This window comes from Papio anubis, chromosome 12 (genome assembly GCF_008728515.1).
Source record: "Papio anubis isolate 15944 chromosome 12, Panubis1.0, whole genome shotgun sequence".
Lineage (NCBI taxonomy): Eukaryota > Metazoa > Chordata > Mammalia > Primates > Cercopithecidae > Papio > Papio anubis.
This window is the reverse complement of record NC_044987.1, coordinates 15104807-15126115: the sequence shown is the minus strand read 5'-3', so window position 1 is coordinate 15126115 and position 21309 is coordinate 15104807.

Here is a 21309-nt window from a genome sequence, read left to right as displayed (position 1 = left end):
TCTTAACTGCAGAAGGCATCTGGGCTCTGCTGGCTGAGACCCTGGATGCTCCGTTTCCCACTCTTTGGCCCTGTCTCTGAGTGTTGCTGCGTAGAAGGCCTAGCAGTGCTATTCTGATAAGGTTATGAGGACCTGGCCTAATTTCTGGGTCCCCAAGCACCTTGCTTTCAGGAAGGGGGGGGGGGGAGTATAGACTGTAGAAGGTGTGGCAATTCTGTGTCTGCCAAAGCAAGATCTCTGATTGGATGGAATTAATGGCTCAGATGAGACATCTGAGGTCAGGGGATAGACCACAAAGTGGTGGAGGGAGGGAAGAGATTTTAAAACTCCATTTACTGTGGATAGGATCGGAGTGCTGAAAGCAGCAAGGCTTTAGAGGGATCCAGCTAAGGCGTGACTTCCTGCCAGAAGACTGTGGCTGCCCTGTTGGTCTCTTAGATCTCTCTTCTCCCACCGTCTGCTGTTGTTCCACTCAGAAATACATGGGGATAAAAAGTCTTCTAAAAACACACAGCCCTTTAGCATGACCTAAGGACTGCCAGCCATTCACTCATTTTATCAGATTGTCTTTGTAGAATCACAGAGGTGGCTACAGCTTTCCCATCTTTTACATTTTATTTTATTTTATTTTTGAGACAGGGTCTCACTCTGTTGCTCAGGCTGGACTGCAGTGGTACAATCACTGCTCACTGAAGCCTTGACCTCCTGGGCTCAAGCGATCCTCCTGCCTCCGCCTCCTGAGTAGGTGGGACCATAGGCACTTGACACTATGCCCAGCTAATTAATTTTTTTTTTTTTTTTTTTTTTTAAGAGATGAGATCTCACCATGTTGCCCAAGCTGATCTTGAACTCCTGGGCTCAAGTAATCCTCCTGCCTGGCCTCTCAAAATGCTGGGATTACAGGCGGGAACCACTACACCTGGCTTGCCCCACCATTTTATAGCTGGGACTTGAGGCCCAAGAAAGGTAATGATTTGTCAAGGTCAGACAAATATTTTGAAGAATGGTCTGGACTATTAGATCTTAGGTCTCCTGACTCCGTGTACAGTGCTCTCCAGTGCTCCCAGAGCGGATCCTCAGATCTCTGCTAGACTCATTTCCCTGGTTCATGGTGAAATAAGTAAAACGAGGACAGTCCGGGGTACTCTGAACATAGCTGTTAGGTTATCACCTTGTTTTGATTTTATGTTCTTCACCCTATTGATGAGGGAGAGATTCCCACCCCCTAAAGTTAGGTGGATCACAACATGACCTCAACACTGGACGAATGAGATCAATAGCAGTTTATTAGTCACATATGCTCATACCCAGGAGGATAACGCTGCATGCCATGGATTGCTACATGGGAGTTGCACTCAGGGATTACCAGGAGCTGTGGGAGGCAGGGTTTGTAATGTCAAAACGGTGGAATACCCCCATTTCCTATAAGAGAATGTGATTGGCTGTTTGCGTAATTCTGTGGGCTGGCACGGTGCTGAAGCCCACTACTCAGGGATAAGCAGAAATTGTGCCTGGCTCCCACAATAAGGAAGGTGGTTTGGCTGGGGGACCTCATCAGCAAAGTAGGGAGGGGATCTTGTAATTAGGCCATTTGAGGTCTCCCTGATATCAAGGCAGCCATAATATTGAGCTCTAATCTTTGACTAATTGCGACTATATACCTGCCTTTCCTATACTTTCATTCTAAGGTTATACCTTTCCACTTTTCTGAAGAGGTGGTGGTATTGATATGTGTGTATGTATGTTTTTAATGTCCTGCTTTATAAAAAAAAAAGAAAATTGGCAACTTTCTGTTAACCCTCACACTTCTTTGGAAATGTAACTAAGTCTATGAAATTAAAAAATCTTGGAACCGCTGTTCTACACTCTGCTACTTCTCCTAACCTCTAGTCGAGGTCAACTTCCTGAGCGAGGTTAGCTCCCTGAAGAACTGCATGTTTGGTTGGAGAATGTGACAAATACAAACTAAACATCATCTCTTGGAATGCAGGGCAGAAGTTGAGAGAAAACACCAATGGAGATAATTTAATCTTTGATAGTTATTTTAAAAACTTTATTCATGGATGGCTTAATTGATCAAATAATTAAGACATTATTGATACCAATAATGTTCCAAGGCACGGGGCTAGACTCTAGGTATACAAAGATCAATAGAACACAACCTCAAAGGCTTGTTCCAATGAGGGAAACAGAAATGATACATAGATAATTAGAAAAAAAGAGGGTAGACACAGAGGTAGAGATGTGTAAAGGGTACTGTGGGAGTCCAGAGGAGGGACAGGTGATGACCCAATCTGTCAGAGAGGGCTTCTTGGAGGCCAGGCATGAACCAAACTTTTAAAGATAAATGGGAGCTGCCCAGGTATGGTAGACTGTCGCACCAATGGCCTCCAGTGAGTCATGCCCCCCGGGTGTCCATGCTTTTGTGTGGTCCCTTCCGCGCTGATTCTGGGGTTGGCCATGTGCCCTACTTTGGCCAATGGGCCATCAGCAAATGTGATGAAGTCAGGAACTTGTGAAATGTTTGTACATTGGGGCTTGCTTTTTTGGAGTTCAGTTGCCACTTGAGGAAGTCTGAACTATCTCAGTTTACATCAATCACCATTTGGGATCTGCCAGGCCCCAGTTTATCTGCCATGGGACCACACAGGCATGTGACCTGCCATGGGACCACAAAGGTGTGTGTAATTCCAAGTGATGCCACACAGAAGAGATATGACCCACCCAGATAAGGCTACTGTGGTGATTCTAAAATGTGGACGCAAATTCTTTGACATTCCTTCATCAAGAGGTGACATCTATGTCCACTTGTCTTAAATCTCAATGGGCTTGTGACTCCTTCAGCTAATAGAGTAGGACAGATGTGATGCTAAGAGACTTCTGTGCTGAGGCCTTAGAAGGCCACATAGCTTCTATCCTTTTTGCCAGAACACTCACTCTTGGAGCCAACGTGGAAAATGTCTGGCTATCCACCTGCAGCCACCATGCCTGGCTCCAGGCAATTTCAAGTAAGGAGAGACTCTTTGGTGGCCAGAACAGGGTGAATCAGGTAGTGGTGAAACAATTGGCAAAAATAAAGTTTCTTGTGGTAACTTAGACAACAGAAGTTGTGCTTAATGAATTTGTAGATTTGGCTAAAGGGACCTGGAGACAGAATCTCAAAGTGTCATTTGGGTGCTTCTAGTTGGCATGATAAAGTATTAAAAGAGAGCTGAGCTACAAAAGGACCTGCTCAGTTTGTTAGGTGGAAAAGAAAACCAGCTCTCATTGCCAGTCTCAATATCAGGCAATGGTCTCTCAAAATTAGAACTGGCCTGAAGGTAAAGATTAAATAAAGGGTATCAAGGGTATGATTTTACAACCTTTGTTAAGACCCCAGGGGATTTAAATGGTGTTCGGTAGGCCTTCTTGACAAAACAGAAGAGTTTCTAAGAATGTTAAGGACGTTGTCCTTGCCAGACACAGTGGCTCATGCCTGTAATCTCAGTACTTTGGGAGGCCAAGGCAGGAAGATCACTTGAACCCAGGAGTTTGAGATCAGCCTGGGCAACATAATGAGACCTCATCTCTACAAAAAATAAAAAACTAACTGGATGTGGTGTCACGTGCCTGTGGTCCCAGATACTTGGGAGGCTGAGGTGGGAGGATCTTTTGAGCCTGATAGGTTGAGGCACCCTAGCCTGGGCAACAGAGCAAGGCCATGTCTAAAAAAAAAAAGGCATTGTCCTATAGCTGAAGTGGAGTCTTTTTGAAATTAATTATGTATGTGACTTTTGGTGCATGAAGTGGACCCCAGTAATATTCACAGAAAACCCATAAAGTTTTAAGGAGTATTTTATTGGCAAAAGCTCCGCCAGTTTGGAGTAAAAGGAACTGAAACAGTTCAAAATGAAAAGAAGCCTCTGGGCCTCCAACTTTCTATGGGCAGGAAGCTGGCCCCTATACACAGGTCCTTCTTTTAGGGAAAAGAAGGATCTCTTGGAAGGCAAAACCAACAGCCCAGAGAGTATAACTAACAGCCAGGGAGAACTGGGTCCTATTCAAGTAACATTCTGTGCCTCTAGCTTAGGGGTCCCAGTGACATGTGCCTGCCTGGATTTCAGAATTGCTTTGAACTAGTGATTGCTCTGTGCCTCTCATTTCTCCCCTTTTAATGGGAGTATCTATTGAACTTATCCTGTCCCTGTGTCACCATTGTACATTGGGCGTGTGGTCTTGTCTTTTTAGCTCACAGGTCCCTAAGTGAAGAGGAGCCACCCCTGAGGAGTTGTACCCAAGGAGACTCAGCCAGAGCCAGACCTACTGCACATTTTGAGATCATGGTCTTGGAGCCTGATGTCGTGATTGGCTGCTTTGGGAAGGATGGGTGTATTTCACAAGTGGGAGGACAGCGCATCTTTAGGAGTAGAGAGCAGACTGTGGTAGAGTGCCACATTAATGCCCTCAGCCAGTCATGCCTCTTTCACACTGACTCTGGGCTTGGCCATAAGACATGTTTTGGCCCATAGAAGTTCAGCAAACGTGGTGCAAGCGATTTCCTGAGTGCTTGTCATCTTAGGCAAGGACCCTGGGGCCCTGTGAGGAAGCTCGAGTTGGTCACAATGGACAGACCTGAACAGAAGTACTGTGGCTACCATCCCTCACCTCAATCTGGGAGTTGCCCGTCACTGAGTAAGCCTTTCCAGGATCACCCAGTGTCCAGCCCGCTTGTCACCTGGCCACACATGCAGGAGTGAGCCCAGACAACCCCGTATGAAGCTGTTCCCTGACCAAACTGCTGACCCACAGAATAGCTGCCTTTGGTTACTAGTTGGGGTGATTTGTGACAGAGCAATAGCTAACTAAGAAACCAGGTGAGGAGAGGGGAGAGGATCTAAGACACAGGAGGTAGTGTGAGCAAAGGAACAGAAATACAGCAAAGCAAAGCAGAGGCAGGAAAAACAGGCAGTTTGGTTTCTCGTGGCAGTGAAGACTGGGAGAGGATAATGGAGAAATGGAGAAGAGGCAGTTGAGGAAGTCCTTGTCTGTCTGGACTTGGATAATGAGGCGTCATGATGGGTTTACAGGAAGAGTGTGAAATGGTTGGGTAGGTGTATTCTTTAGAAAGATTACTCTGGGAGGTCGGGGTGCAGTGGCTCAGGCCTGTAATCCCAGCACTTTGGGAGACCGAGATGGGCAGATCACCTGAGGTCAGAAGTTCGAGACCAGCCTGGCCAATGTGGTGAAACCCCATCTGTACTAAAAATACAAACATTAGCCAGGTGAGGTGACAGGCGCCTGTAGTCCCAGCTACTCAGGAGGCTGAGACACAAGAATCACTTGAACCTGGGAGGCGGAGGTTGTGGTTAGCTGAGATCGCACCATTGCACTCCAGCCTCAGCGACAGAGTGAGACTCTGTCTCAAAAAAAAAAAAAAAAAGAAAAGAAAGGTTACTGTGGGGGCAGCCTGGTGAGTGACTGGAGGGCCTCATGAATCCTCTCCTACCTGTGGTTCTTTGCTCTGCAGTGCACTCAGTGCGGAGGTAGGGAGGTGGGAGGTGGCTTCTGGGGAGGAGGGCAGTGTGATGCACACTTCCTTGGGGTCAAGACCCGTATTCGTCTTATTTACTGCTGTAGCTCTGGGGCTTCCAGTTCCTGGCACAAAGTAGAGTCACATAATAAATGTTTTTGGATAAACCTAAGGAGTAAGGGTGTTGAAGTATCATAGGTGCTGCCCATGAGGCAAGAAGGCGGGAATTCAAAGAAGGGTTTGGGAGAAAGCAGTGGTTGTTTTCTGGAAAGGGAAAGAAAGGCATTCCCGACAGAGAGAGCCCCAGAAACAAGGGTGGAGGTGTGAAGTGCGCCTGGGAGCTGCATCAGTGAGGGGAATGAGGGTCTGAGATGGGTCAGGAGCAGTGGAGGTGGAGAAGGTGGGGCAGATGGGAGAGACCCAAGTCAGGGGATGTTCAGTGCCTTCCTGGATGTGTTTGGGAGGCATCACAAAGACTCCTAGATTTTGGGGGTGGCTTCTCTGAAGGATGAGAGAGAGGAAGCAGCTTCAGTGCAAAAGATCATGTATTCAGTGCTGGTCCTGTTGAGCTTGAGCACCTGTGGGATGTGCACATGGAGACGTTCAGATGCGAGCTGAGGAGTGAGGTCGGAGGAGAGGAGAGGTTAACTGCTAGTTGCTGGCAATTAGGTGGTAATGAGCACCCCGGGAGCATGTGTAGACCTAGAAAAAAACGGAACCCAGGACAGGACCCCGAAGAGCGCTGACACTTAAGGGAGCGGTTGCAGCTGAGGAGTCTGGGGAGGTAGCCAGAGGATGGATAATGAGGAGAGGATGAAGCCACAGGAACAGGTGAGTTCAGTGAGGGTGTGGTCAGCGGTGTGAAGTACAGATGAAAATGTATCCTATCCATTAGATTTGGCGACAGGAGGTCACCTGGCGAGGACAGTTTCAGAAGAGTGGGAACCGAGGTCTGAAGTCATTGTTTCAAAGTACAGTTTTTATTATTAGGTATCCAAAGGCCGCAGGGCAGGAGGCGGCCTCCATTGGAAAGATGATTTGTTAAACTCATAAATCCTGAGCTGGGGGCACACCACACAGTGGTGGCCACTGGGAAGCACTGGGCTGGTCAGGAGGCACATGGGGAGGGGGCAGTCATGGGCGGGAGCCTTCATTGTGGTTTTCAAGGGAACAAATGGGCAAGGCAGGGTGAGCAGGCTTAGGATTGGCTATGTTGAATAATTGCAGTGGGCTCTGGGCATAGGAGCTGTCCTAGTTGTGTGGAACCTGGCCTTGGGCAATCAGGGCAGGTGGCTGGTGGCTCTGAGTGTGAGAGTCAATAAAGGAGGCGTTTGGAGCGTGCACTCTGGACTGGTTGAGTGGGAGAGTTATCTCGGGTCTCTACGAATTGGCTAACCGTGGGAGGAACAGTCACCTCAGATGTTAAAACATCATAATAGAGAAAATAAAAGACATGGTTAATATAGTCGTGGGTTGAGGAGCAAGTGGGGAGACAAGATGGAGGCTGCAAAGCAAAGAGGAGCTTTTAAATGAGCAGCAGCTGCTTGAGGGCCACAGGGTCCCTTCTTCTCCTGAGGGGCTGGCCTGGGGAGGTGGCTTGCAGGGTGGCTGAGAGACGGCCAGCATCTTCTGTGGAGGCCTGGGCCTGCGTCCTGGTGAGATCCTCCTTGTGACTTCTGGCCGGGCAGCAGCATCTGGCATGGACACTCCAGGCATGAGGTGTGGGGCTGCTCAGCTTCAACCTTGTGGTTTCGGTTTGGCTGAGCTCAGCTGTTCTCAGTGTGCACCAAGCCAAAGGAGAGCCAGACAGGGCTGTCTGAGAGGTGAGGATAGCCCCCGAGACTGAGTCAGTCTCTCCAGCACAGAGAAAATGAGTTAGCTTTTTTTTTTGTCAGGGACAGCTACGCCTAGGGAATAAGCAAGACTCATCCTTGTGGAATGTGAGCAGTTATTTTTTTTTTTTTTAACGTCTTTTGAAGAAAAAATACACAAGCAGAGATCCCACGGTTGTCCGAGGCCACTTCTACCTCAACTGTCCACAGCCAGGACCCATCAACAGCAAAAGTGCTTTGTAAGCAAGCCGCTGCTCCCTGATATACAAGCTGTAGCATCCCCACCACCTTCCAAAGAAGCCGACAATTCCCCAACGTCCCTTGCCAGCTGGCTTCAGTTAGTAGTTGCAGAATGCAAATGAAGCATGCTGCAGCTACTCTGGGTTGGGCTGCTCCAAAGTGGGGGGAAATTCACCTCCCAGTAGGGAAGAGGAAGACAGTCAGAAATACTTTCTTTATATTAGAGGCATTTCTGCTGCTCCTTGGCAGGAAGGAAAGGAGAATGTCGTGGGTGTTCATTTTTCCAAAGTGCACTGTGTAGGAAAGCATGTGAGTTTCAGCTTCTCCGGGTGAGAGCATGGGGAGCAGCCTGAGAGTCCATGTGATGGTGTGCATGTGTGTGCGTGTGCACGCGTGTGTGTGTGCACATGTGTGTGAGTTGGCAGCAGTCGGAGCTCTCTGCTCACTCAGGTACAACCTCAGCCCTGGATACCCCTGTCTTCAGCTCACCCAGGCAGATCTCTGTCCTTTGAGCCTCCCAGAGGGTATTGGAGGAAGGGGCAGACCTGAGGCAAGTGACTCCAAGCCTGAAATCTTTCTCAGCCAAATCCTGTGGGTCATCCTTTCTCATCTTCACCGCCTATATCCAGTCATTCATCCAAGTTTGGATTCTATCTGCAGAATGCTCCTTGGAGCCAGGTCTTTCTCTCCATCCTCACTGACACAGCTTAACCCCTAGTCTTTATCTCTCTTGCTTAGACTATTGCAGTAGCCTGCTAGCTGGTATCCTGTCTCCAGTCTCTTCCTCCATGCTGCTACTAGAGTAATTCACCAACCCCAACCATGTTTTGTTTTTTGTTTTTGAGACAGAGTCTCACTCTGTCGCCCAAGCTGGAGTGAAGTGAGTGGCGCGATCTCGGCTCACTGCAAGCTCCCCACCCTGGTTTTACGCCATTCTCCTGCCTCAGCCTCCCGAGTAGCTGGGACTACAGGTCCCTGCCACCATGCCCAGCTAATTTTTTTTTGTATTTTTAGTAGAGACAGAGTTTCACCGTGTTAGCCAGGATGATCTCGATCTCCTGACCTTGTGATCTGCCCGCCTCGGCCTCGCAAAGTGCTGGGATTACCGGCATGAGCCACTGCGCCCGGCCTATTTGTTTTTTTTTTTAAAGAAATTGTATACTTAAAAAAGGTCTAATACATGTATGTGGTTCCAAATACAATGGAAGTAAGAACATAGAGTAAAAAGTACATCTTTCATCAAATCCTGTCCTCTAGCTATTGCTACAGTTGTTAGCAACTGTGTAACTTCCAGAAATCTTCCATGCATGTAACAATATTAGCAAATCTATTTTTTTGGTGGGAGTAGGGAGCACACGAATGTAGTCTATTATACACTTTATTTTGCCTCTTGCCTTTTTTTCACTGAACAATATCTCTTGGGGGTCGTTCTGTATGACAACATATGCAGTTGACTTATTTTTATCAATTGTATAATATTCCATTTTATGGACATATTACTGTATATTTGATGAGTCCTATATCAATGGCTATTTAGGTGATTTACAAACTATACTATTACAAACAATGTTCTAATGAGTGATTTATGCAAATGTAATTTCATATGTTTGATCTATCTGTAGGACAAATTCTTTAGAATTTGGGTGCCATTATTATTATTATTACTGTTATTATTATTAGATAGGCTCTTGCTCTGTTGCCCACACTTGTGTGCTGTGGCACAATCATAGCTCACTGCAGCCTTGAACTCCTGGGCTCCAGTGATCATCTACCTCAGCCTCCCAAGTAGCTGGGACTACAGGTGTGTGCCACGATGCCCAGTAATGATTTTTCTTTTTTGAAGAGATAGGGTCTCACTGTATGGCCCAGGCTGGTTTCAAACTCCTGGCCTCAAGCAATCCTCCAGCCTCAGCCTCCCAAAATCGTGGAATTACAAGTGTAAGCCACCATGCCCAGCTCCTTTGACTATTATTACTAAATATTTAATTCAAATTAAATTATTTAAAGGTTTTCTTTGTAAAAGATGAAGAACAGACCTCTATCTGCAGTACAGAACTCTTCCCTGAGCTCTGACCCATCGATTAGCAATGACTTAATATATCTACATGGCTATATCAAATCGTTTACTATGTCCTAAATTGACCTCCAGTCTTTGCCATCACATAGATGGGAGCCTCCTCGCCCCATGCATGCAATTGCTTAAGCCAAGCCCCTGAAGTTGTCTGCGATGTCTTTATCTGCACCTGCTTGTCTAGCCCATTGTGGTTCCTGTGTGCTTCACCTCCTATTAGCTTTCTTTTTTGCCTACTTCTCCCCATGCTCTTGCACCATCAGTAACCCTTTTAACTCCACAGCCCCTTCAGCTGCAGCCCTCTGCAGGAGTGATTTCACTGCCCCACTCAGAGCCTGCATCATCTCCTTCTGGACTAGTGCAGTCATAATAAGAGCATGGCATCCAAAGTGCTTGTGGTGTGTCAGCACTGTGCTGGGTACATTGCCCACACCAGCTGCTTTTCACCCTCACAGTCACCCTCAGGGTAGCTGTACTATCACCATCCCCCTTTCACAAACGAGGAAGCTGAGGCACTGAGAAGTTCATCAACTGGTAAGGGGCTGAGCTCTTTAACACTATTCTTGAGTGTTCTTTGAACCTCCTAAATGATCCTCTGCCTCCATTCACACCCCTTACAGGCCATTCCCCAGCATTCCGCAGATCATGGCCCGCCCAACTTTAAAACCGTCAGTGGCTCAGCCTCCCATGTTTCTTAGAAGGAAACTCAAATTCCCACAAGGGGCTGCATGTGGAGACCTCACGACCCTCTCCGCCTCGCCACCATCTTCCTCACCAGCATCACACCTGACAGCCTTTCTTTTGGTCCCTAGAGGTTTCAACCATTTCCCACCTCAGGGCCCTTGAACACACTCTGTTTTTAGGGAACAGTGCTTCTCTACTTGGGTTATTCTCCCACCCTCTACTCCCCTCCCTTCCTCAGGGGATATGAGGCCATGTCTGGAGACATTTTTGGTTGTTGCAATTGGGGTGAGTTGGGGATGGTATTGGCATTTAGTGGGCAGAGGCCAGGGATGCTGCCTAACATCCCACAACATGCAGGACAGTCCCCAGCAAAGAGTTACCTGGCCTAAAATAACAACCAATGGTTGGTAAACCCTGGTCTGGAAACCACTGCATCTTTGCCTACTTCATTCATTTTCATGTGGCAGATGTTGGTGAAAAATATCACCTCCCCAGAAATGTCTTCCTGACTCTTCTATTTAGAAGAGAGCCAGCCTCAAGCCCTATGCAAGTTATCACTATCATTTCCCTAATGATTAGTACTTTTGCTTTTTTCTGGTTTTCTGGGTTCAGTGCTGAGGCACTGTTGCTAATCTTCATTAAAAAAAAGAAACAAACAAGCAAAACTCCCTAGTGAGCTCTTCTAGGTTTCCTTAGTTGGAAACATATTTTTACTGTACCTTTTCTGTGTTTCGATATGTTTAGATGCACACATACTGACCATCGTGTTACAGTTGCCTGCAGTGTTCAGTACAGTCACAGGCTGTACATGTTTATAGACTAGGAGTAAAAGGCTCTCCCATACAGCCCGTGTGTAGTAGGCGGTACCATCTAGGTTTGTATGAGTACACTCTATGACGTTCCCCCAGTGATGAAATTGCCTAATGGTGCATTTCTCAGAATGTATCCCTGTTGTTGAGTGAAGCACGACTATATACTTACTTAAACAGTTTCTATTTCTTTTTTTTTTTTTTTTTTTTTTTTGAGGCAGAGTCTCGCTCTGTCGCCCAGGCTGGAGTGCAGTGGCCGGATCTCAGCTCACTGCCAGCTCTGCCTCCCGGGTTCACGCCATTCTCCTGCCTCAGCCCCCTGAGTAGCTGAGACTACAGACGTCTGCCACCGCGCCCGGCTAATTTTTTGTATTTTTAGTAGAGACAGGGTTTCACCGTGTTAGCCAGGATGCTGTCTGTCTCCTGACCTCGTGATCTGCCCACCTCGGCCTCCCAAAGTGCTGGGATTACAGGCGTGAGCCACTGTGCCTGGCCTCCTCCTTCTTCTTTTTTTTTTTTTTTTTAAATTACAGTCATTCTAGTGGTTGTGAAGTGGTTTCTCACTGTGGTTTTGATTTGCATTTTCCTAATGACTAATGATATTGAGCATCTTTTCATGTGCTTATTGGCCATTTGTGTATCTTCTTTGGAGAAATGTCTATTCAAGATTTTTGCCCTTTTTTTTTTCTTTTTTCATTTCCATCCTCTCAGAATGTGAACCCGTTCCCCTTTTTATTGGGTTGTTTATTTTGTTGAGTTATAAGAATGCTTTATGTATTCTGGATACTAGACACTTAAAATATAGGATTTACAAATATTTTCTTACATTCTGTAAGTTGCCGTCTTAGTCTGTTCAGGCTGCCATAATGAAATACCATAGGCTGAGTGGTTTAAACATCAGAAATTTTATTTTTTCATAGTTCTGGAAGCCATAAGTCCACGATCCAGGTTTCAGACAGTTTGGTTTCTGGAGAGGGCTTACTTTCTAAGGCTTGTAGACTCTTATCTTCTCCCTGTGTCCTCATGCAGCCTTTCCTCACTGGGGGTGGGATAGGAGCAAGAGAGCTCTCTGGTGTCTCATATCTCTTTGTACTAGTGTTTCATGTTGCTGTAAAGGAATACCTGAGGCTGGGTAATTTATAAAGAAAAGAGGGCCGGGTGCAGTGGCTCCCGCCTGTAATCCCAGCACTTTGGGAGGCCGAGGTGGGTGGATCACTTGTGGTCGGGAGTTCAAGACCAGCCTGGCCAATATGGTAAAACCCCGTCTCTACTAAGAATACAACATTAGCCAGGCGTGGTGGCAAGCGCCTGTAATCCAGTTACTTGGGAGGCTGAGACAGGAGAATTGCTTGAACCCAGGAGGCAGAACCCAGTAAGCAGAGATCATGCCACCACTCTCCAGTCTGGGCATCTCAAAAAAATTTGAAAAATAAAATAAAATAAAAGAGGTTCACAGTTCTGCAGGCTGTACAAGCATGGCACCAGCATCTGCTCGGCTTCTGCGGAGGCCTCAGGAAGCTTTTACTCATGGCCTCAGGAAGATTTTACTCATGAAGGGGGAGGAGGTGCATCACGTGGGGAGAGCGGGAGCAAGACAGAAAGGGAGGAGGTGCCAGGCTCTTTTAAACAACCAGCTCTTACATCAATTAACAGAGCAAGAACTCACTCATTACCACAGGGGAGGGCACCAAGCCATTCGTGAGGGATCCACCCCCATGACCCAAACACCTCCCGCCAGGCCCCACCTCCAACACTGGGGATCACATTTCAGCATGCGATTTGGAGGGGACAGACATCCAGACTGTATCACTCCGTGAGGGCACTAATCCTATCAGATTAGGGCCCTGCCCTTGTGATCTCATCCAGCCTCTATTACTTCCTGAGAGGCCCCATCTCCAAATATAGCTGTACTGGGGGTTAGGGATTCAACAGATGAATTTGTGGGGACACAAACATTCAGTCCATAACAATTGTCTTTTCACTTAAATTTTTTTTTCATTTAATTGTTTTTAATTTAAAATTTTTGTGGCTAGGTGTATATATTGTAGCAGGTGTATATATTTATGGGGCATATGGAATATTTTGATATAGGCATACAATGTGTAATAATTTCATCAGGGCAAATGAGATACCTGTCACCTCAAGCGTCTATCCTTTGTGTGACAAACAATCCAGTGATACTCTTTTGGTTATTTAAAAATGTACAATTAATTTATTATTGAATAATAATCTGTTTGCTATTTTTTTTTTGTTCCTATTGACCATCCATCCTTCTTCCCCACCCCCACACTATCCTTCCCAGCTTCTGGTAACCATCCTTCTACTCTCTATCTCCATGAGTTCAATTGTTTGAATTTTTAGCTCCCACAATTAAATGAGAACATGTGAAGTTTGTCTTTCCATGCCTGGCTTATTTCACTTAACATAATGGCCTCCAGTTCCATCCATATTGTTGCAAATGACAGGCTCTCATTCTTTTTATGGCAGATTGTACTCCATTGTGTGCATGTACTACATTTTCTTTATCCATTCGTCTCTTGACAGACCCTTGGGTTGTTTCCAAATTTTGGCTATTGTGAACAGTGCTGCAATAAACATGGGAGTGCAGATATCTCTTTAATATACTGATTTCTTTTCTTTTGGATATCTACCTAATAGTGGGATTGCCGTATAATATGGTAGCTCTGTTTTTAGTTTTCTGAGGAACCTCCAAACTGTTTTTTATAGTGGTTGTACTAATTTACATTCCCACTAGTAGTGTACGAGGGTCCCTTTTCTCTACATCCTCTCCAGCATTTGTCATTTCCTGTCCTTTGCATAAAAGCCATTTTTAACTGGGGTGAGATAATATCTCATTGTAGTTTTTGATTTGCATTTCTCTGATGATCAATGTTGAGCACTTTTTCATATACCTGTTTGCCATTCGTATTTCTTCTTTTGAGAAATTTCTATTTTTTTCACATGATATCCTTTGATGCACAGAAGTTTTTAATTTTGGTGAAGTTCAACTTGCCTGTTTTTTCTTTGGATGCGTATGCTTTTGGTGTCATATCTATGAATCCATTTCCAAATCCAAGGTCATGAAGATTTACCCTTACGTTTTCTTCTAAAAGTTTTGTAGTTTTAGCCCTTACACAGGTTGTTGATTCATTTTGAGTTAATTTCTGTGTGTGGTATGACATAGCTTCATTCTTTTGCATGCGAATATCTAGTTTTCCCATCACCATTTGTTGATGGTTATCTTTCCTCACTGAATAGTCTTGGCCCACTTGTTGAAACATTAATTGGGTGTAGGTGTATGGGTTTATTTCTGGACTTTCTGTTCTGTTCCATTGGTTTGTATATCTCCATGTCTATTTTTATGGCAGTACCTCACTGTTTTGATTACTGTAGCTTTGAAGTAAGTTTTGAAATCGGGATGCGTGAGTCTCATAGCTTGGCCTTTATCACCAGGAATTAATTTTGCCTAGTTTAGCAATTTATATAAATGGAATCCTGTAACATGTACTCTTTGTGTCTTCTTCTTCTACTTTATATTATGTTTGAGAACTACCTTTTCAAGTTAGGTAAAAAAAAAAAAAAAAAAAAAAACTTCAATTAACACATTTAAATTATTTTAAACATTTAAAAAGGATGAAAAGATTAAAGTAAAAAATCAATGCTGTGTACCCAGTGTGAGCAGTTTCTTGAGCATTTCTGGAGGGAAATGGTAGGCATGAACAGGCCTCTGACTGTGAACCTCCCCGCAACAAAGAGATGGCAACGCATACTATACCTGGAAGACAGTAGCTCGTTAGACTTGCTTTCTAAATCTTCCTTCTGTTAACTTACTTTTATCTCCATTCCTATTGCCATTTTCAGTCCATTTTTCAAAGAGTGCACGGCTGTTACTTTGCAGCCTGTCACTCAATTTGGGGGTGTCTGGCATTTCCTCATAATTATGTTCAGTTTACACATTTGGGCAGTGCGAACCACAGAAGTGACTGTGTTCTTCTCAGTCTGTCATATCACAGGTACCTCATGTCAGTTGCTGCTGTTACAGGTGAAATGAATTTTAACCACTGGGTGAAGGGGGAGTCTACCAGTTTCTCCACTGCAAAATTATCAATTTTTCTTTTTCAATTAATAAGTAATCTGTGGGAAGACTTTTTGAGGTAATGTATTTCTTGTTCCTCATCAAACATTCACTTAAGGTTTTAACCTCCACTGACGATTTTTCCCTGAATCAATGATTACCCTGATGATGGCAAAATGGTTTGTATTAATTACATTTGCATGGTCTTTGAGCTCTCCTGAACTCTATAGCCAGACCGGGTCAGTAGCTCTGTAAGGTGCCTCTTGCAATGCTTCTACCTGTCTCTGGCTCCTGAAACCTGGCCTACCATCTCCAGGAGGCTCAGCTTCTAGGCCCAGGGGGGAATTGAAGACCCAGGAAGAGTGAAAGAGATATCTGGAGCCCAGGGCAACACTGTCAGATACATTGAACTTGCTTCTATGCTCCCACTCCTGGCTCCAGAGAAATCTGATGTCTGAGGGACAGAAGCTACACAAAATGGTGTATCTTGAACTGTCTCATCTCAGAGGTCATGTCTCTTATTTTAGGTCCTATTGTTGTTCTAAGGCCTGATCAGGATCTCTTTTTCTCTGAGCCAGGATCTAAATCTAAATCTTTAATTTTGAAATGAAATTTGGACTCTTGGCTGTTAGAACCCCAATTTCCAGAGCGAGTTGTCCTCTGGAATCAATCCTAGAGTAAGGGTTGTTCTCACACACCTTGATTAGGGTATATAATTAGGAGAAGGTGTGTTTGGAACAACACCATCTGGCTTCTCTACCTTGAATCCTGTCTTCTGTCTTGTCCATGTCCTAGGTTTGGTTCTAAGGCCTCTGTAGGCCCTGGCCTTTTCTGGAGTAGGTACCCATATCTTCAATTCTGAAACCAAATTTGGGTTCTGGACTCTTCAGTGTTGCTTTCTAAAGCGAGTTTTTGTTTGGAAGCATAACCTGGGTAAGGTTTTTGGTTGACTATGTCGATGTGGATCTTCAGTGGATTCTCTGTGACTTCGGTGCGACTGTGCCTACCACGTGTGGCTGCATTCTTGTTTGCAGAGTTGTCCTGGGGCATGTGGGAAGAGCATCCTGGCATCCGTCCTAGGATACAACTAGGCAGAGCGATCTTTTAAAAGTGAAAATCTGACAAGTCCTGTGCGTGACTGAAGATCCTTAGATAGCTGCATCCCTAACTTTAGGCCGCCAGCCCCTGGGATCTGTGAATCCATGTGCAGCATCAAGCACTGTCATGCTGGCCTTTTCTTTGGCCCCAGAGATATGAGATGTGAATTTAAAGGTGACTAGAGTCAATAACACACACACAGTTCATTGCCGTTTTTGTTGTTAGGCATTTCAATCTGTAGATTCTAAAAATGTGATTGTTGTATCGGGGGATACCCAAATTATTTCAACATTAAAAAGGGGATTCTTATTCAGACAGTGAAATGTTACTCAGAGTAGAAAGAAATGAGCTCTCATACCATGAAAAGACACAGAGGAATTTTAAATGCACATTGTTTAGTGAAAGAAGCCAATCTGAAAAGGCCAAACACTGTATGATTCCAACTGCCTGACATTCTGGAAAATGCAAAGCTATGAAGACAGTAAAACATCGGTGGTTGCCAGGAGTTGGGGGGGAGGGAGGAATGAACAGACAGAGCAGAGAGGATTTTTACAGCAGTGAGGCGACTCTGTCTGACACTGTCATGGTGGATGCATGTCAGTACATATTTTTCGAAACCCATAAAATGTACACACCAATAGTGGACCCTAATGTCAACTATGGACTTTGGGTGATAATGATGCGTTAATGTAGGTTCGTCCACTGCCATAAATGAACCTCTTTGATGAGGGATGTTGATGGTTGGGGAGGCTGTGTGTGTGGGTGAGGAGGGGAGTATGTGGGAACTGCCTGTACTTTCTGCTCAATTTTGCTGAGAACCTAAAACTGCTCTACAAAATAAATGTATTAATTTTTTTAAAAAAGGATTCTCGTGATCAAAAAATGTTTAGAAGCCCCAGCATTCTGGGTCAAGTCCAGACTCCTCTGTGTGTAGCACCATGATGATTAGACTCTGTGCCCACCCTGCCCCACACCCAGTGGGACAGACTGTGCCCCGGCCACACGGATTGCCTTGTTGTCACATTCTTCCTTGCATTGTGCCTCCATCGCTTCCTTTCCTGCAGGGCTCTGCCTGGTGGAATCCACAAGTTCCTAGGCTCAGCTCACATGCCTGGTCCACCGTGGAAGATTCCTTGGTGCATCCTGTTCTGGGCACCACTTTGCCCCCAAAGCCCTTCCATCAGCATGTTTTAGAGCAGCATCTTTTGGCAGACACAACTGTGCTTAGATTCCATTCTTGTTCTTTATCTATGATTTATGTCTCTTTCTCCCCAGCTAGATTTTCCTTTTATTTAAAGGGTGAAGGCCTGGAATGGGGTGGGGTCCACGGATGAGAAGATCTGTGTGACATAGGGCCAGGCAAGAATGAAGTCCCCCAAATTCCAAAGCCCAGGCTGCTCATGTCTCTGTCTGCCTTTCATACATGACTTCTCATCCGATCCTTTCAGCAGCTCTTCAAGCGGGTTATAGTATCCCCATTTTACAGATGAGGAAACTGAGCCTCAGAGAGTTCAAAGGGCTTGCTCAGGTCACATGGAGGTGAGGCAGGGATATAAACCCGTGTCCTCTGACTGTTTCAGAGGACCAGACCCAGGACCAGAACACCATGTTGACTTCGTGTAGCAAAAACACAGCTGAGATCTTCCCTGCTTTGAGAGTTGGGGACATGGTGGCACAGATGGTCGAGGCTTGCTTGCTGGCTCCTGGGCATGCCCAAGTTGAGGGGAGAGCTCCAGAAAATCATCTCCTGCCTGATTTTCCTCCATTTCACCCAGCGGGTGCTGCTTCCTTCTAGCTTGGGCCTAGATTTCCTTTCTCTTCACCTGGCAACCCCTCAGAGAGCTAAGTCAGAGGGTGGAGCTGGGGGGTCCTGGGGCTTAGGCCACTACCACCTTTATGTGGCCTCAGACCAGAGGACAAATGCTTTCTTCATGCTAGGACAGTTCTGTTCCCCTCTTTTCTCCTCCAGCAACGTTTGGCCTGTGTGAGCCTGGGTGAGGTCTGTCCCCTCTCTGGCCTTGGTATCCTCTGAGAAGCGGGCTGATGTCTGCTCTGCCTACATCGCAGGCCTGGGGTAAGCATCCAGCATCGTTCCGGGGCTGTATCTGGAGGCTGTGCTCTGGGTCCTCCCACGTGCTGGGTCCTCAGAGAATCAACCTCCTGCTAGGATATTTTCAGACACAGCTTAGTTGAATAAATCATGACCAGGAAGAGAAGGGACTGTGACGGGCTCCTCTGAAGGCCCGGAGCTGGTTCCTGAAATGCCTGGGGGTGTTGTCTGGTTCCTTCCCCACCCACCTTTCTCTGCTCCTCTGCTCCAATCCACATCTTCCTCCTCTCCCAGGGCCAGCCCCCAGCTCCTTTAAAAGATTTCCCCACCTGTGTCCACTTGCCTCCACCTCTGAGCAGCGTCAGTTCTGTGTTTCTTGTTATTTTTGCGTCTTGACCCAGGGCCCATTTCATTCAATTTTTTTTAAAAAAACACCAATTGAGGCCGGGCGTGGTGGCTCACGCCTGTAATCCCAGCACTTTGGCAGGCTGAGGCGGGTGGATCACGAGGTCAGGAGATCGAGACCATCCTGGCTAACACGGTGAAACCCCGTCTCTACTAAAGATACAAAAAATTAGCCGGGCGTGGTGGTGGGCGCCTGTAGTCCCAGCTTCTTGGGAGGCTGAGGCAGGAGAATGGTGTGAACCTGGGAGGTGGAGCTTGCAGTGAGCTGAGATTGTGCCACTGCACTCCAGCCTGGGCGACAGAGCAAGACTCCGTCTCAAAAAAACACAAAAAACAAACAAACAAAAAAAACACCAATTGAGTCCCTACCTGGGGTGAAGGTGGGTTGGAGGCAGTGGGGTGAGTGAGGTGTAGTGTTTCACCTAGAGTTGCTCATCCCCCATGGGGATTTCGAGGCAAGAACACACATACGAGGAAAATAACACATGTGTGGTCTCATCAACGCCAGATGCAGCTCAGAAGAGGGGAACATGGCACTGGTGGGAAAGGTGGTGAGGGGCTCAAGGAGGTGCTGGCCCGGGCTTTTCCATGTCTGTCTTCTTTTTTTCCCATTTCCCTTTCCTATATTTGTCTTTTTCAAACATGCTGTTCTGTATTAGAGTCTGTTAGGCATTGGGAATCCAAATGCACTGATTTTAGTTAATTAGCTCAGATATGCAAGAAATAATGCATTTCTTTATTTTCTTTAAGGCAACTTACTTTAGACTCCAAGCCACCTTTCTGCTGGGCTGTGGGAAATGCATCTTTGTCCTCTTGGAGCCTCCCTGCCCCAGGTAGTGCAAAGGTCCCAGGTCACAGTAGAGCCAGGGCCGGGGTTGTAGCCCCCAGTTTGCTTTCTGTGCTGCTGAGGCTCCCTCGGGTCTGCTCTGCTGGGCTCTTCAGGTCTCAGGCTCAGGACATGGTAATCACAGGCTAGGCTGGGAAAGATGTAGCTGTGTCTCTGTGGAACTGGTCATCCACTGGGGAACGAATGGGGAGGTGGCCGTGGTCCACACTGCTGGCGATACTGGCTCATGCCTGTAATCCCAGGACTTTGGGAGGGCAAGTCAGGAGGAACACTTGAGGCCAGAAATTCGAGACCAGCCTAGATAACATAGTGAGACCCTGTCTCTACAAAAATTAGAAAAATTAGCCAGGCCAGTAGTCTCTACAAAAAAAAATTAGCCAGGTGTGGTGGTGCATGACTGCAGTCCCAGCTACTTGAAAGGCTAAGGTGGGAGGATTGTTTGAGCCCAGGAGATTGAGGCTACAGTACTTTGTGATCACACCACTGTGCTCCAGCCTGAGCAACACAGCAAGATCCTGTCTCAAACATAAACAAATCTTCCTCCTTGCCTCTCTGGCTCAGGGGAATCTTTTAAAAAAATTTTAATTAGTTAATTTTTTTTTTTTTTTTTAGAGATAGTTCTGTTGCCCAGGCCAGAGTACAGCAGTGTGCTCATAGCTCACTGCAGCCTCAAACTCCTAGGCTCAAGTGATCCTCTCACCTCAGCCTCCAGCGTAGCTGGGACTACAGGTGCGCACCACCACGCTCAGCTAATTTTTAAAATGTTTTATAGAGATGGGGTCTTGCTATGTTGCCCAGGTTGGTCTCGAACTCCTGGCTTCAAGCAGTTCTCCCACTTCAGCTTCCTAAAATGCTGGGATTACAGGCATGAACCACTACACCCAGCAGGAGAATCTCTTTTTAGTTCAGAAAAATCTCTCTTCCCATGTTTACAAGCAAGTCTCCTCTCCCTCAAGGACACCTAGTGTGTTCACTCAGGGGAAAACAGGAGCCAGGTAGAAAAGTATATTAGTTGGTATTATGGTCTGGATTGTGTACCTCGCCACCCCCCGCCCCCCCGCCAATTATATGGTGAAGTTCTACCTCCCAGTATCTCAGAATGTAAAGTATCTGGAGATAAGGGCTTTAAAGATGGAATTAAGTTAAAATGAGGTCTTTAATGGACCTTAATCCAATATGACTGGGTCCCTATAAGAAGGAGATTTGGACACGTATGTGTGTGCACAGAGAGAGGACCATGTGAAGACAGCAGAAGAAGATGCTTTAGAAGAAATAAATGCTGCTGACATCTTGATCTCAGGCTTCCTGTTTCCAGAACTGTGAGAAAATAAATGTCTGCTATGGAAGCCATCCAGTGTGTAGTACTTTATTATGGCAGCCCTGGTAAACTGAAACAGTTAGGGTTTGTGTTTGACTGCTGCAACAGAGGAGTCCAAAACACAGTGGCTTAAACCAAAGAGAGGTTAATTCTTTTCTCATGAAGTAGTCTGAACATGGGCATCAGGGCTGATGTGGGGCTGGGGCTGGGATTTACACTTCTGATGTGCTACTCTGCCATCCTCTGGGACGATGTTTTTATCTTCCTGATCCCACAGAGCTCCCCATCTTGTTTCTTGGTCCACATCTGACTAGCAGGAAGTGAAAGAAGGAGAAGGAAAGGGAGTGACCCTTTTTTTAAGAGCAAGAACT